Source organism: Lissotriton vulgaris, chromosome 7, assembly GCF_964263255.1.
Source record: "Lissotriton vulgaris chromosome 7, aLisVul1.2, whole genome shotgun sequence".
Taxonomy (NCBI): domain Eukaryota; kingdom Metazoa; phylum Chordata; class Amphibia; order Caudata; family Salamandridae; genus Lissotriton; species Lissotriton vulgaris.
Window position 1 is genome coordinate 857065944 of NC_141695.1, and position 14124 is coordinate 857080067.

Genomic DNA, 14124 nt, shown 5'->3' on the forward strand with positions numbered 1-14124 from the left:
ATGCTCAGACCTATCAAAGACCACGTTAGATCGGCAGTGGGAGCTGGGGCAAAGGTTGGAAAAATTCAGAGCCTTGGGTGCGACGGTAGAAATGAGGTTTCCTGCTTTCCTTAGAGTCATGATCAACAACAAGATGCATAATCTTAGATCACCTCTTGAGGCAGATGAGATGTTGGAGTCATTGAGGGACCTCACACGAGGGGCAGGAAACTCGACGGGGTTGTAAGCTGAATTAGTGGTCTTTTTCCTCACCAGATGAGAATTTAGAGTTAAAAGGAAAAAAAAATAATGGGGAAGATAATAAAAAAAAAATAATAATAATAAAAACTATATAAATAAAAACAAAATCATTTTGAAAACGAAGCATTAATATACTCTCCTCTGAAGGTAAAAAACTTAGGAGCTAAAAAAAGCACAAACAAGCACTTATAAATATAAATAAAAATAAATAAAAAAAACAACAAAAAAAACAGAGAGTCTAGAATTAGAGTAGGTAGAAATAAAAGGTAATAGGGCTTAAGGGCACTGATGGTGTTTTATACTATAATGCAGGGAGAGTGAAAACGTCATGCACTACTTATGACACAGCTCGGCAGCGGGGGGGGATGAGGAGGCAGGGCTGGTTGAGGGTGCAGAAAACTGGCAATTCATCAGGCCAGTGTAAGTAGGGCTGGGTTTTCTAGGGGGTGGGGTTATCACATAGGGTGGTAGGGTTAAAATTGAAAAAATGCCTTGTAAGCCAAAATCCTTGTTTTATTTTAAAGAGTACTAATAAGACCAGTGTATTTTTTGTCAATGGAAATCAGGATAATAAAATTTCAGGGTGTTTAGATGGGCTAGTGAGGTGGGATGTGATGGGATGACACAGCTACGTTTTTTATCCTGGAATGTCAATGGCCTGCGCACGAGGGGTAGGTCATTGTCATTCAGGAGTTACATCTTCTCAAAGTAGAAACAATAGAGTTTTTAAGAAAAGAAAAGTGGATAGACATCTTTCTGGGCACAGATCAATCGGCAAATATTAGGGGAGTCCTAGTCGTTTTTAAAAAGCAGGCCAAAGCTCATATAGTAGAATATAGGGAGGATAAGAGCGGCAGGTTGCTTTTGGTAAGGGTCGTGCTGGATGGCTCTCCATATACCTTGGTCGGGTATTATGGCTCTAACCAGGACGGCCCATCCTACATGAACACTATCTGTGACCACTTGCTTGCCGTCCATGACCCCATAATTTGGTCTGGCGATTTTAACATTGTCTTAAACCTGAAATTGGACAAGTCTGCAGGCTCTAGAGCCTGTGTTCTTTCCAAATCTAGGCAGGTACTTTCAACAATAATGTCACAAATAGGCCTGGCAGATGTTTGGAGGGAAAGGGTGGGAGAGAAGTTGGGTGTCTCTTTCCGTAACTGTAAGTACAAACACTTATCTAGGATCGATTATGTGTTATTCAGTTACAGCCTTAAAGACCTAGTAATAGACATCAGTTACCTCCCGTCACATCTTTCTGACCATTCGGCCATCTTATTCACTTTAAAAACAGGCCAGCTTCACACCTATGCCTCTTGGTCCTTTGACCGTACTATTTTACTTGAAGAAGAAGAAATTACCTTTCTTTGATTAGAGACCAAGCACTTTCTGGAGGTAAATCTAGGTTCAGCCGATGCTCCGATCGTGTGGGATGATCTAAAAGCGGTATGGAGGGGCTGTATTACTAGTCACTTCTCTTATAGAAGTAAAAAATACAGAGAAAGCATTGAGAAGCTTGAGGCAGAAATGAAAGACATCGAGAACAACTTAGGTGCCCATATTGGCTCAGGGGAGGAGCAAAACAGACTTGTTGCATTAAAATCTGAACTGGATAGCCTTTTACAGGCTAGGGTCGCCAGAAGGTGGGAAGCGAGTAAGAACTCCCACTTCGAGCTTGGTGAGGCGGCAGGAAAGATTCTTTCCTGGAAAACCAAAGCCGACCAAGCTCGGAACCATATCAGTGAGATCAGGGTGGAAGGGGAAGCAGCTTCTCAGCTTTCAAAGTCAGACATTGGTAGTGCGTTCCAGGACTTCTTCCAGGCCATCTATAAAGAGGATACCTGTGAAGATCCGGTGGCAAGAGATGCTTGGCTTAATAATATATCTATGCCAAGGCTTTCATGTGAGCAAAGAACGGCCCTGGTGACAGAGATCACAGTAGAAGAGATCAAGAAAGCAAGTGGGCAAGGGAAACGTGGGAAGGCGGCTGGCCCTGACGGTCTACCGGTGGAATTATATTGTGTGCTCATTGAGGAGATTACCCCAGTTTTGGCCACTCTCTTCAACAGCATTCTTTTGGTAGGGACAGACCCCCCAAAGTCTTGGAATGATGCCACGGTAGTTTTAATACCCAAATCGGGAAAAAATTTAAAGGAGTGTGGGTCATATTGCCCAATATCACTCCTCAACAGGGACTATAAAATCTTCGCCAGTATTATGGCTAATAGGTTGGGGGGGTGGTTACTTCAATAATTCATGAGGATCAAAAGGGGTTTTCAAAAGGTAGACATCTAGCAGACCTTACACACGATCTAGTTGGGGCCATCGATATTGCCTCCACTTTCTCCCTTCTGCTGGCCGCCCTTACCCTGGATGCAACTAAGTTCTTTGACAGGGTTAATTGGGCCTATTTGTCAGCAGTCATGAGAAAATTCAATTTGCCTGAGAGCTTCTGCCGAATGGGAGCTCTATTATATAAAGCCCCAACTGCTAGGATATCCATAAACAACTCCCTGACAGAGCCTTTTAAGATTACAAGGGGAACAAGGCAGGGCTGCCCGCTCTCCCCACTTCTCTTCAATCTCTATATTGAGCCGTTTGCTCAGACTCTTAGAGATGAGGCTGATATCATACCTTTCAGTTTTGGAGGGTGGGAAAAGCGAGTAGCTTTATATGCTGACGACATTCTTGTAATGACATCTGACTTGGACCTTGCTTTCCCAAGGGTGATCAATAGGGCGGAGGAGTTCGGCAAAATTTCCGGTTACGAGATAAACTCCAATAAAACGGAAATTATGGTCTGGAACATCAATACCACTCATCTGGACGTTGCTCCTTCTATGCGATATCTGGGGATTAGAATTTTCCAAGACATCAATAGAATCGCTGCCCAGAACCTTGATCGAGTACATAAAGAATGCCAAAAAAAATTAAAGGCATGGGCTCACCTCCCTCTTTCCATCTTGGGGAGGACAAACCTAATCAAGATGTCTATCCTGCCTAAATACACTTTTCTGTTTAATCCATCCCCCTGGCGTTTGACTCCACTCAAATAGACAAATGCCAACGTGAGTTAAATTCCTTTGTTTGGAAATATGAAGCGACCAGACTGGCTTGGAAGAAGCTGAGGAGGAGGAGGGAAAAAGGAGGGTTAACACTACCAGACCTGCAGTACTATGCATGGGCGTTCCAGCTATCTTTTTCTAGAATGCTCTTAAAATCACCATCAACTTCTTCCAGAGGAGAGATGTTTAGAGCCATGCTACAAGGTGCCGATCTTCCACCGGACGGCTTCCTCTTTAAATTTGGGGACCAGAAATTCTTTAAAAAAGTAAAATTAAAAATACTTCAATCACTGGCTAGAACCTGGGCTAAATTGAGAAAGTGCACAGGGCTCAGCTATTTTTCAAACCTAGCACCCATGTGGGACTCGCCAGGTACTCCACCTTGTCTTAAAGACAGTCTGGCTAGCCCAATAAAGGCGGCTGAAATTTTGCATTGGGGGGATTTGCTGGCTAGTGGCTCTATGCTGTCATGGGAAGAATTGCGGGAGAGAGTCGGGACGGCCCTTTCAAGATTCAAACATATGCAACTGACTAGTTGGGCTCAGGCAATGGTTAGGAAGGGCATCCCCTTGGGAATTTCTAGTAATCTGGAAGTTCAATTGATGACAAGACCAGGGGGAGGCAAGGAGGTTTCCTGCTGGTACTGGGCAATCCTGGAAGAGATAGACAGAGATTTTAAACTTGCTGAGGAATTGTGGGGAGGAGAGGTCAGTGTTAATTGTGAACAGATGTGGTTGGATTCCTTCAGCCTTTTATACCAGATTGTGAAGCCAGCATGGCTGAGGCGAAACCATCTTTTCACATTGCATCGGGCATATTTATCCCCACAAAAACTGGCAACGTTTCTTCCTGGGAAAAAATGTTACAAATGTGACCTGTTAGAGGCATCAGATGTGCACATGTTTAAGGACTGCCCTGCTATCAGTCAGTTTTGGGAAGAAGTGAAGGATGAACTGAGTTCCATACTTAAGAGTCCACTGTGTATTACACTCCCTTTAATTATTTTTGGGATTAACGAAAAAATCTCAGGGCAGGACAGATCTTTCCTCTTTTTTGCAATCCTCTTGGCAAGAAGACAGATATGCAGGTTCTGGGCGGACACCACACCCCCTACGTACTCTGGGTGGTTGACATCCCTATACGAAGTTTCAAGGACTGACCTGGCTAGATCCGGCAGTAACAAAAAGCGTGCCTTTTGGGACTTATTGGTAAAATGGAGCTAGGATTTCCGGAGTTTTTTTTTTCCTTTTTTTTTTCCCCGGGTCCTATGATCATGCCTACTTTCTGCTCCAAGGACCTAAAGTAATGGTTATTCCTGGCGAAATTGATGTCCTATTGGTTGCAATATACCTTGATGGAGTATAGTAGGACGCCCATCTTGTGCTGGTTTTCCCTCTTCCGCCAGAAAGACATCTGTGTCTCGGTCTGAGTGCCAACCTGTCGATCTTTGGCCACGGACACATAGACACACAATGGTGGTCGGTGGTTTTTCCTCACACGGGGGTAATGGCAAATGAGGACAAAAAACAAACAAAAACAAAAAACACGCAATTCACTATCACAGTTTTTTTAAAATCAAGTCCAATTACTTCTGGTTCTTCTCTGTTTGACTCTGATCTTTCATTCTGCAAATGCTTTTTCTTGGAAGTTCTCGTCACTGCCTTAGGGACGCAACTCGTGTACCTTCACTTGTGACTATTGCTGAGTCTTCTTACTCACAGAAAAACTTATGCTTTTACCAGCATCAGTAACTTATCTCAGGGTGAACTGCTTTCTTCTCCTGGGTTTTCTTGAAACTTTTTAGCTGGAACTGGATGAGTGACAATTTCTTTTTGCTGCTGCTTGTGACTTTGTAATAGATCTTAACTCTTATTCTTAAATTGAAACTGGCTATTGTTACCTTCACTACAAACTCCACTTTCACCAGCAAACTCACTAGTTTCAACAACTTCAACAGTTCCAGCAACTTCATCAACTTCTCCCTCCTCTGGATCCACGTTGTGAACCTGAGCTTGACTCTCTGAATAAGTGGTTGTTATCACCACTTCTTCATCTGCCGCCTTCACTCTTCTTGCATTATCGGTATGGAACCATTGCAGGCCTCTGGCACACTTCACAGCACTGTTAGTCACAATTATCACTTGATATGGTTCTTTACAAAGGGCTTCAGATAACTCTTATGAACATGCTTTTTCACCAGAATACAGTCTCCTCATTACAGTGTATGCAATTTAGTTTCTTTTGTTGGTGGTATTGCTAAATTTACCTGATGAGAGACTGATTCCACCACATAAGCCAGACCTTTGCAGTCATCTAATATGCTATTATCAGTTATTTAAGTGTTGCTGAATGTATTTATGCAAGCCTCATGGCTCTGCCCATAATTTTTTCATGGAGCAGGATTGCAGGTCTTTTATTGATATACTTCTAATGCTCATCAGAGCAAGAGGAAGAGCAACAGGCCTTTTCAAATTAGTGGATGTCCACACTTTAGCAAGCTAGATTTGGATGGTCTTATCAACAATGCCTGATGATAGAAGATGATAACCACAATGAAGCATCTGCTCAATATGAAGATCTATGCACATCAATTTAAGGATCTAATTTTTAAAATTAGGTCCGTGGTCTGCCGTAATAGAGATTAGCAGGCCACAATGAGGAAATCATTCCCTTAACCCTTTCGATGCTGATGACGAGCTCAGCTCGTCATCACCCACGGGTGTCGTGTGCTGATGACGAGCTGAGCTCGTCATGGTGCCACTAAAATGGCAATTTCCAGCACAGGGGGGGAAAACGCCCAGCAGCCATGTGGTTAACAAGATTTTGGCAACTGACATGCTGTCAGATCTCAGTGTTGAATAAGCTTCGACCCATGTAGAGAACAAGCAGACAATCACCATGACATATTAAAGGCCTTTGTAAACAGGCATAACAATGAAGCCTTCTGGAAGTCTAGTAAATGGCCCTCTAATTTGCTAATTTGCAAATATGATTCATATGGGCAATGGGTCTCTTTTCCTGATTGTTTCTCTGACAAATGACACATATCTGATACAAATCTGCAACATTTCTGAATTTGGTATTCAAACAGTACTTTTTAAAAGACTTGTGCAATGAGTCCCTTCCCAAATGTGTTTGACCATTGTAAATAATGGGCCGTGAAAAATAACATATTTGTATTCAGGAGTAATCCAAACATCGTTAAAAGGCATCTAACAACCCAACATTTCTCATTTCGATTTTTCATCTTCTTGTCCTGGAGATCCCTCAATTCACATAATGAGTCAGGTATTGGGTTTTACGAAAGATAGTTTACATAATTTGCATTTTAAGAAGTATTTGCATTGGGTTAATTTATTCTGATTCTTGCACTGTCATTTGTTAATTTGATCTCACAGTTGCATTCTCAAGTGTGCAATACCAATGCCACTTGGTAAGCACATTTGTTTCCCATTGTGCCCATGTCATCACCAGCCTTATAGGCCATACACCTGACCACTGCAATCTCACTCGGCTGTTGTATAGCTTCCAAAAGATCAAGAATATAGGAACCATTCTTGAAGAGAGTACCAGAGCATGTTATAAAACACATTTGCGACCACAAAGGCTCAAAAAACCATCTACCACTCAAAGTCAAAACTCATATTTGCTGTCTGTGTAAGTCATCACATTCAATTCATCTGCACGGCAACAAGCCCTTGTCAGTGCAATACTTTCTGCTACTTGTGCTGATGTTACATTAGGCTTGTATGATGCTTCAATGATCTTAGCAATTGAACAGACTCTCTTCTTTGACAGTATGGGCTTGATTATGATGTTGCATGGCTTGCCACTGACGACTTGTCGGTGGAGGTCCATCCGGCATCAGGTGTCTTGGGCTGACCGCCGCATTATGATGAGCGGCAGTTGGAGGCAGTGGCGGAGGGACCGGCCGACCCTTTCAATGGGCTCAAGGAGCCTGTCCGACCATCGGTCGGAATGTAATACCTTACAATGGGGGGTTGCCTGCTCAAACACCGCCGAAGGGATTATGATAACCCATTCTCACTGTCTTTTCATGATGACTTAGCTGCCATGAAAAGGCAGCTAGAAGGGAATTCCACAATAGGCTTAGGGGGCACCTGTTGTAACCTACAAACATCCATGCCCCGTGTGCCAGGCACCATTTGGTGCCTGGCATGAGGGACATGGATATTTGTAAACATCCCTTTTTCCATTGTGGCTTGTGCTGAGGCCCGAAAAGGGTGATTCTGACCACCTACAAGTCGGTCGTATCATAATTAGGAGGGTGGGACCTCCGACTACATGTCGGTCGGTCCCAATTCTGCTATTATGTCGACGAATGCTCATCCAACCGGCATCGTAATGACCCCCTATGTCTTAGATCTAGAGGCAGGTCATCTTTAGTAATAACAGTGAACAAATTAACTCTATAGTCTTGTGATTTTATTTTAACAACTGAATTTGCATGTTTAGTTTCAATTGCAACACCATCCGATGTGCATTCTCAGGCAAGCTAATTAACATGGCTTAAATTACACTATTTGAACTGATGATTATTCTCCATGTACCCTATTTTAAGTGGGACGTTATTGCTAATGTCAGCAACTTGCATTTCTGTACCGGAGAGGAGCAGGTTTGGGACCTCGACATAATGAACTGTATACTGGGAAGCACCTTTATTAATCAGGAATGATACATGGTGACCACTCTCCTCACGATCTACATACAGACCACTCTGGTCTGCCTCTAGCACTGAACCGAGCATGCCGTGCTCCTCTCTCCTGAAGCACCGTCATTGTGAGTTAGTCTCTGGTGAAAACTGAGGAAAATCTTTATACAGAATCAATGGATTCTGTTGGTACCCTGGATTATAAAGCACATTGTTTCTCATGCCTTGCTGCAACACAGAAGATATGGCCATATTTGTATAGAGCACTGGTGGCTGGTGGGACATTTGAAAGTGGTGGCAGCTGGTGGCATTTGAAAGTTGTGAGGCATAAAATGATGGTCATACCGCAACGTAGTGAGCGAGAATTGCATGCAAGCCCGAACTACCTAAGGATGGTTACGGTTTAGGGTTATCCCCCCAAGAAAAAGAGTGGACAAATGGTGCATTTTCAAGCAAATTTGAGAAAGAAGGAAGGTTAATAAAGCAATTGTGAAAGGGCAGTTATCTATACTACTATTATAAAGAGAGAACTGTGTCCTTTGAGCCAGGTAAACTCGAAAAGTACACCACCAATCAAAACACCCAAGACATCTTTGAAAACCTCAGGGCAAGCAGAAGGACATAGGCTATTAAAAATTAAAAATATACGTTGTTTAAAAAATTTAGAAATAAAAATAAAGTAGACCCTTGCAAGTAGAGCCGGCCGCGACGTCTGCGTGATGACATCATTTGCGCTCCCAACACTTCCTGAAATGGCAGCGAAGATCGCGACCTGCTGGGAGGACTGCCGCGGCCCTGCTTGCTGCTGGGCGAAGTGGCGGCCTGTGCGGGCGGGGCGCCTGGATCGGGACCGGCGGCTGAGGTAAGGATGAGGCTCTCCAGGACACGGGCGGGAGGGGGCCGGGCCGGAGCGGGAGGGGGCCGGGCCGGGCCGGGAGGGGGCCGGGCCGGGGTGGGAGGGGGAAGGGGGAGGGGGGCGGGAGGTTGGGCGCAGGCTCACAGACAATGTCGTGGCGGGCGGGGTCCGGGGCAGTCTGCACGCAAGCCTCAAATGCTGCCCCCATCCCCTTTCTGCCCCAGGCAACGCTGGGGCGGGCTGCTAGTTACGTTAATAAAGAGATGTCATGTAACATAGGGAACTGTGTGTCATGGCCATTTCAGGGATTGAGACTATAATTGCAATTATGGTGTTAGATTACCCTATTGCTGTGTCATGCTCAATTTGTTGAACTATAATAACTTCATGAACCACACTATAATAGCTTCATGAACCACACAGTCATTCTATTAAAAATTGCTGTTTTGATTCTGACTTTGCTGTTTAAGGCTCTTTACTAAAATTCCTTTATTTTTTCAATCTGCATGCCTGTCCCAACAGAAAGACATTCCGTAACCCGTAATTTACTGGCCTGCACTGTAACCCTGATCGTTGCCTAGTCCGTTCCAGAATCCAGATGTAACCCAGTAACAATCCATGTCACAACTACACCGGAAGAAATACCATCCATTCCCCTTGCCAGCCCCGATCAAAACCCCAAACAAAAATGTTTGTATTGTTGTGTAATGACCAGTCTGGTGTTCATGTACAGCACTCCAATACGTTCCGGTTTAGTTCGTGCTATATAAAAACCCTTTGGCTTCACTTAAGCCCAAATGCATTTAGACATACCCTCAATGCAGGTGGGTGCCTGTCGAGTGTCGACATGAAATATAGCTTCCTGCATGCTCAACTAAACCTGACCTGACATGTGTACCAACACTGAAGTGTTATTTAATGTACTCCCAGCCTGTATGTATTGTTGTGTAATCATAATGACCGGTGTTCATGTACAGCACTCCAATACGCTGACCTGGCTGAGGCAAGGTCTGCAATACAACAGACTGACTTACTTCTCTAGTCTAGTTGATCTTCAGTTTGCGTTCGTTTTGGTGAAATCATCAGTCAAATCAACCAAGCAGTAGGTGACCAGAGCACGAGTAGCCACTGAACAAGAGGTGTGTGTGGAGTGACCTACTGTGCTGCAACCTCGTCACGGTCGCCATTATTACGTACAAATGGCCAATCACTGTCTGCATGGCTTCACATAAGCCGCAGTGATTGGTCACAGTTTTCATAGTGCCACCCACGTGCGCCACTCAATGCCTCTCAGTACTGACTGCGCAGTGAACGCTGCGTGCCTCTCAGACAGCCAATCCAGATGCTGCTCCAGCAGCACCAGGATTGGCTTGAGCAAGGATATTCCCCGCCCATTAGGAGACTGGGGGCTGCGGCATGAAGCAACCCTCGCTCTCAAATATGCAGGCTAGAGTGCACATGTTCTTGTGTGTAGGAAAAATGTTCAGCCCTCTACCGGACATGCGCACTAATTCTATTGCTGCTGCGCTACTAGAGACCACCGTTGTCAGTCAATGAAACCCTGCAGGTCTGCCCTACCCAATTCAGCGCCTTGACTGCCTCGGGAATTCGAGTCAGTATTAAGAACGTAAGAAGTAGAACAAAGTGTATTAAAGAGGAAGAAATAATGTGGCCATGTGGCATTAGTGAGGCAACGCCCCTGAGCCCCAATGGATGCACCACCACTTGTATAGAGCTACCTTTGACATTGCACATTCTGCACAGGAGCTGTTTGGCCTGTGGGCACAATTTAGCATCGTTTTTCATTGTATCTGGGGATCAAAATCATTCTGGACTCAATCTAGATTTTGTCTATGTTTGCGTTTTTAATGCCTGATTTTGCCACAGAAATGACAAGTAGTGCCCTTCTCCAGAATATAACTATTTGCATTAATTACAGAACTATTTACATTAGCTCTGTCATGACCTTGTGACTGCACCATCTCATTCCCCATTCTGCCACCTTGCATGCCTTGCGTCCCATTCACCTTAAAATTGTCAGGCAGCATATATCTGAATCAAAATGCACCATCTGATTTATGTTGCTTCTCTGAATCTGCTTTGTCTGGGCAAATATCAACTTCTCTTGAACATTTTTCTGCTTCATATCAAAACAGTCACTGCAATACTTCAGTGTATTTCATTATCTTGTCAATATTCTTAGTCTACCAGTGTGGAGTAGTTTTTCAGTTTTATATTTTGTGTATTAATAATGACAATTAATATGCCTTTTCACACTTGATTTTACTTATACAGACTTAACTAGCATAAATACAATTGAAACGGAATTTTTATGATGTGCAGATGTGTGTTTATTATTATGTTTTAGTTATGTCACATTTCCCTGTAAAATGCCATTTTAGACAAAATGGAAGCCACCACTGTTATTCACTCCTGCTCTTCCCTCCTGCATACGTCCTCTCCCTACAGGCTATGTAGTATGTAGTCAAACTAAAGTCATATTAGTTTATTTTCATTTCTGTATTGTTTTGCTCGCAGTTATCTTTCTATGGTGCTGATGTACGATTACAAAAAATATCTATCTTATTTATTTCTTCAATGCATTTATTCACTGAAAATCGTATTGCTTAATTTTTCATATTTGTTTGAACATCTCTGATCTATATTAACATAGAGGATGTTGAATATTCTTTCTGAGTTTGCTGCTCACTTGAAATTAAAGAATATTTCCTGATTTTGGCATACTCTGTATAACTTTGCAACTGAAAGGCTTCATGGCATTGACTCTGTATCACTTATTTAGAATTTTTGTAATAAAATCCTTTAACCTTTAATTGATCTAGACCTTAGTTATTGAGTGGACCCCATTACATATTGAACTGTTTTTACAAATTTAAATGTGATGCTTGGAGAGATTTCATAATGAGGTGGGAGGCACATTGCCTCATGAAATTATGGTTTGATACCATCTCTGATCCAGTAAACTGTGGGAGAACAAAATGAGGCAATTTTTGGAGTGTCCACATTTTTGGGGTACAAATTTGCTCCTACAAATCCTGGTAGCCGAGGACAGTTGCGCACCTCCTTTTGCTAAGAGACCCCTTTTAGGTTTCCTTCTACCACTTATGTCTAGTTCTGGTACATCGAGGGTTTTCCTATGGAGTTTCCATTGTCGAGATTGAGCTGAGTGGTCTGGAGAAGTGTGGCTCAAGTGGAGAAGTGTGGCTCAATGATTAGAGCGGCAGACACTGATGCAGAGGTGTAGCCCGGGACCAGGGTTCAATTCCCCACCTCGGCGGGTCTTGGGCTCAAAATTCCACAGACCTGATAATTCTCGCCTCGGTGCCTATTCCAATCATGGAGTGCAACTCTGGGCAATAGCTTGCTTAATCTCCACAACGCTAAGGATGCCTGGCCTCCACCTTGGGGGTGCCCAGGAGTTAACGCCTCACAGGGAAAGCCAGGATGGGTTCCACAGCGGTATTCGTACAAGCGCCTTGAGACCCTTGCGGGTGAGTAGTGCGCTATACATGTATCAATTTACAATTTTTTTACTTGCAGTGCCATTCCTGAACGATTTGGAGTGTAAATATGACTAGGATGGAATGATTCTGTAAGTTGTGTGTGTTTCTGAGGTGTCCATGGTATATGTTGAGCTTTGAGATTGTGAGTTGGATTTCTGTGTGATGTGTGAAGTGTTTGGTTATGCAATGCTGATTTTGGACTCAGATGAAAGATTGATCATTGTTGTGCTGATGTATTATTCCTATTTGCGATTCTTGTTTTATAAAGAATTTGTTTTATTATCAGTTGGCTTGGCTATTGGATTTGTCAAAATCTAAGATCTCAAGATATTGTGGTTTACTTATCTGCATAAGTATAAACACAAATACAAGGAATTGTAGAAAAGCTAAAAGGTAATCCCAGTGACTACCAGTGGTCCAGCTTGACTCCACTCGCCAAGGTTGACAGTACCCTGAAAAAACAGCCCTACTGCCAAAAAATCAATTAACCACTGTAACAATAAATGTTAAAGAAGATTGTTAACACCCAACTATCTATACTTTTGTACACTTTCTATCTTCTTCACCCATCACAATCAGGCTTCAGGACCCGTCATAGCACAGAGATGGCTCTTATGAAAATAACTGATTCCATTAAACTATATCTTGATTCTGGCTACAATGTCGCCCTGATTTTGTTGGACCTCTCCTCTGTGTTGGACATAGTCTCACAGGAGATCCTACACAGTGCCTTGCCTCGAAAGGGGTGGAGGGGATGGCCTTAGATTGACTTGGTTCATATTTAGGTCATCGAGAACAAGCCATGTGGCTTAAGCCATTCTACTCTGAGGTGAAGACTCTTATGTGCAGGGTACCACAGGGCTGAACTCTGAGCCCTACACTTATATGATTTATATGCCCCAGCTCGCATTTCTGATTGAATCCTTTGGTATTCAAGGTATCTCAGATGTGGATTAAGTCTGGGCGGTGAACTCTGTTCCGCTCGCTGCGTTTGCATATTTTTCATCACTCTGCGTGACGCAGAGCTCACAGAGTTTTTTCCTCCCCTGTGTTTGTCAACGTCAAGTTGGTGAGCGCAAGCAAGGAAAATCCACCTCCCGGTGAAATTTTTCCTCGCTCGTGATCGTCAACATCAAGTTGGCAAGCGGAGTGTGGAAACTCAACCTCCCAGCGAGATCTCTCAAAGTAGGCGGTCCGATTTTCTCATTGTGAGTGGTCGCGTATTCTCGCAACCGCTTGCGTTTAGAAAACGTCCGATTCTACTCGAGCAGCAGAAAGGAAGCAGAGCCTGCTGGCGCTGTACATGGTGCCGTTCGTGATGATTGCACACTGCGGACAACACCTGGCACTGAAAATTAACATGAACGTAATTTATCTAATGCTATCCTCTGCTTGCGGAGCTCCGCGTAGCGCGGCAGAGGTTTTTTTGCACTTCGTGGAGTTCCAGGTAGCGGAGCTCCACGAATTCCGTCTAGGCTTAATGCCGATGACACCCAGCTTTTGCTGACATATGAAGATAATTTCCTTAAGGCCAAGGAAACATTTTCAGCCTGGGTTGTGGAGGTGATGTGGTGGCTCAAAGCCAACTGCATGCAATGTAACGCAGACAAAACAGAGATCCTGCCCCTTGGCCAAAACCCCCTTCTTGGTTGGTCGGGTGTCTGGCCGTGCAGCTGCACACTATCCCCCCCCCCCCCCTATGGAAGTGCCAAAGAATGTAAGGGTGCATTTCGATGTTCACCCTGTCTTTTAAACACCAGATTT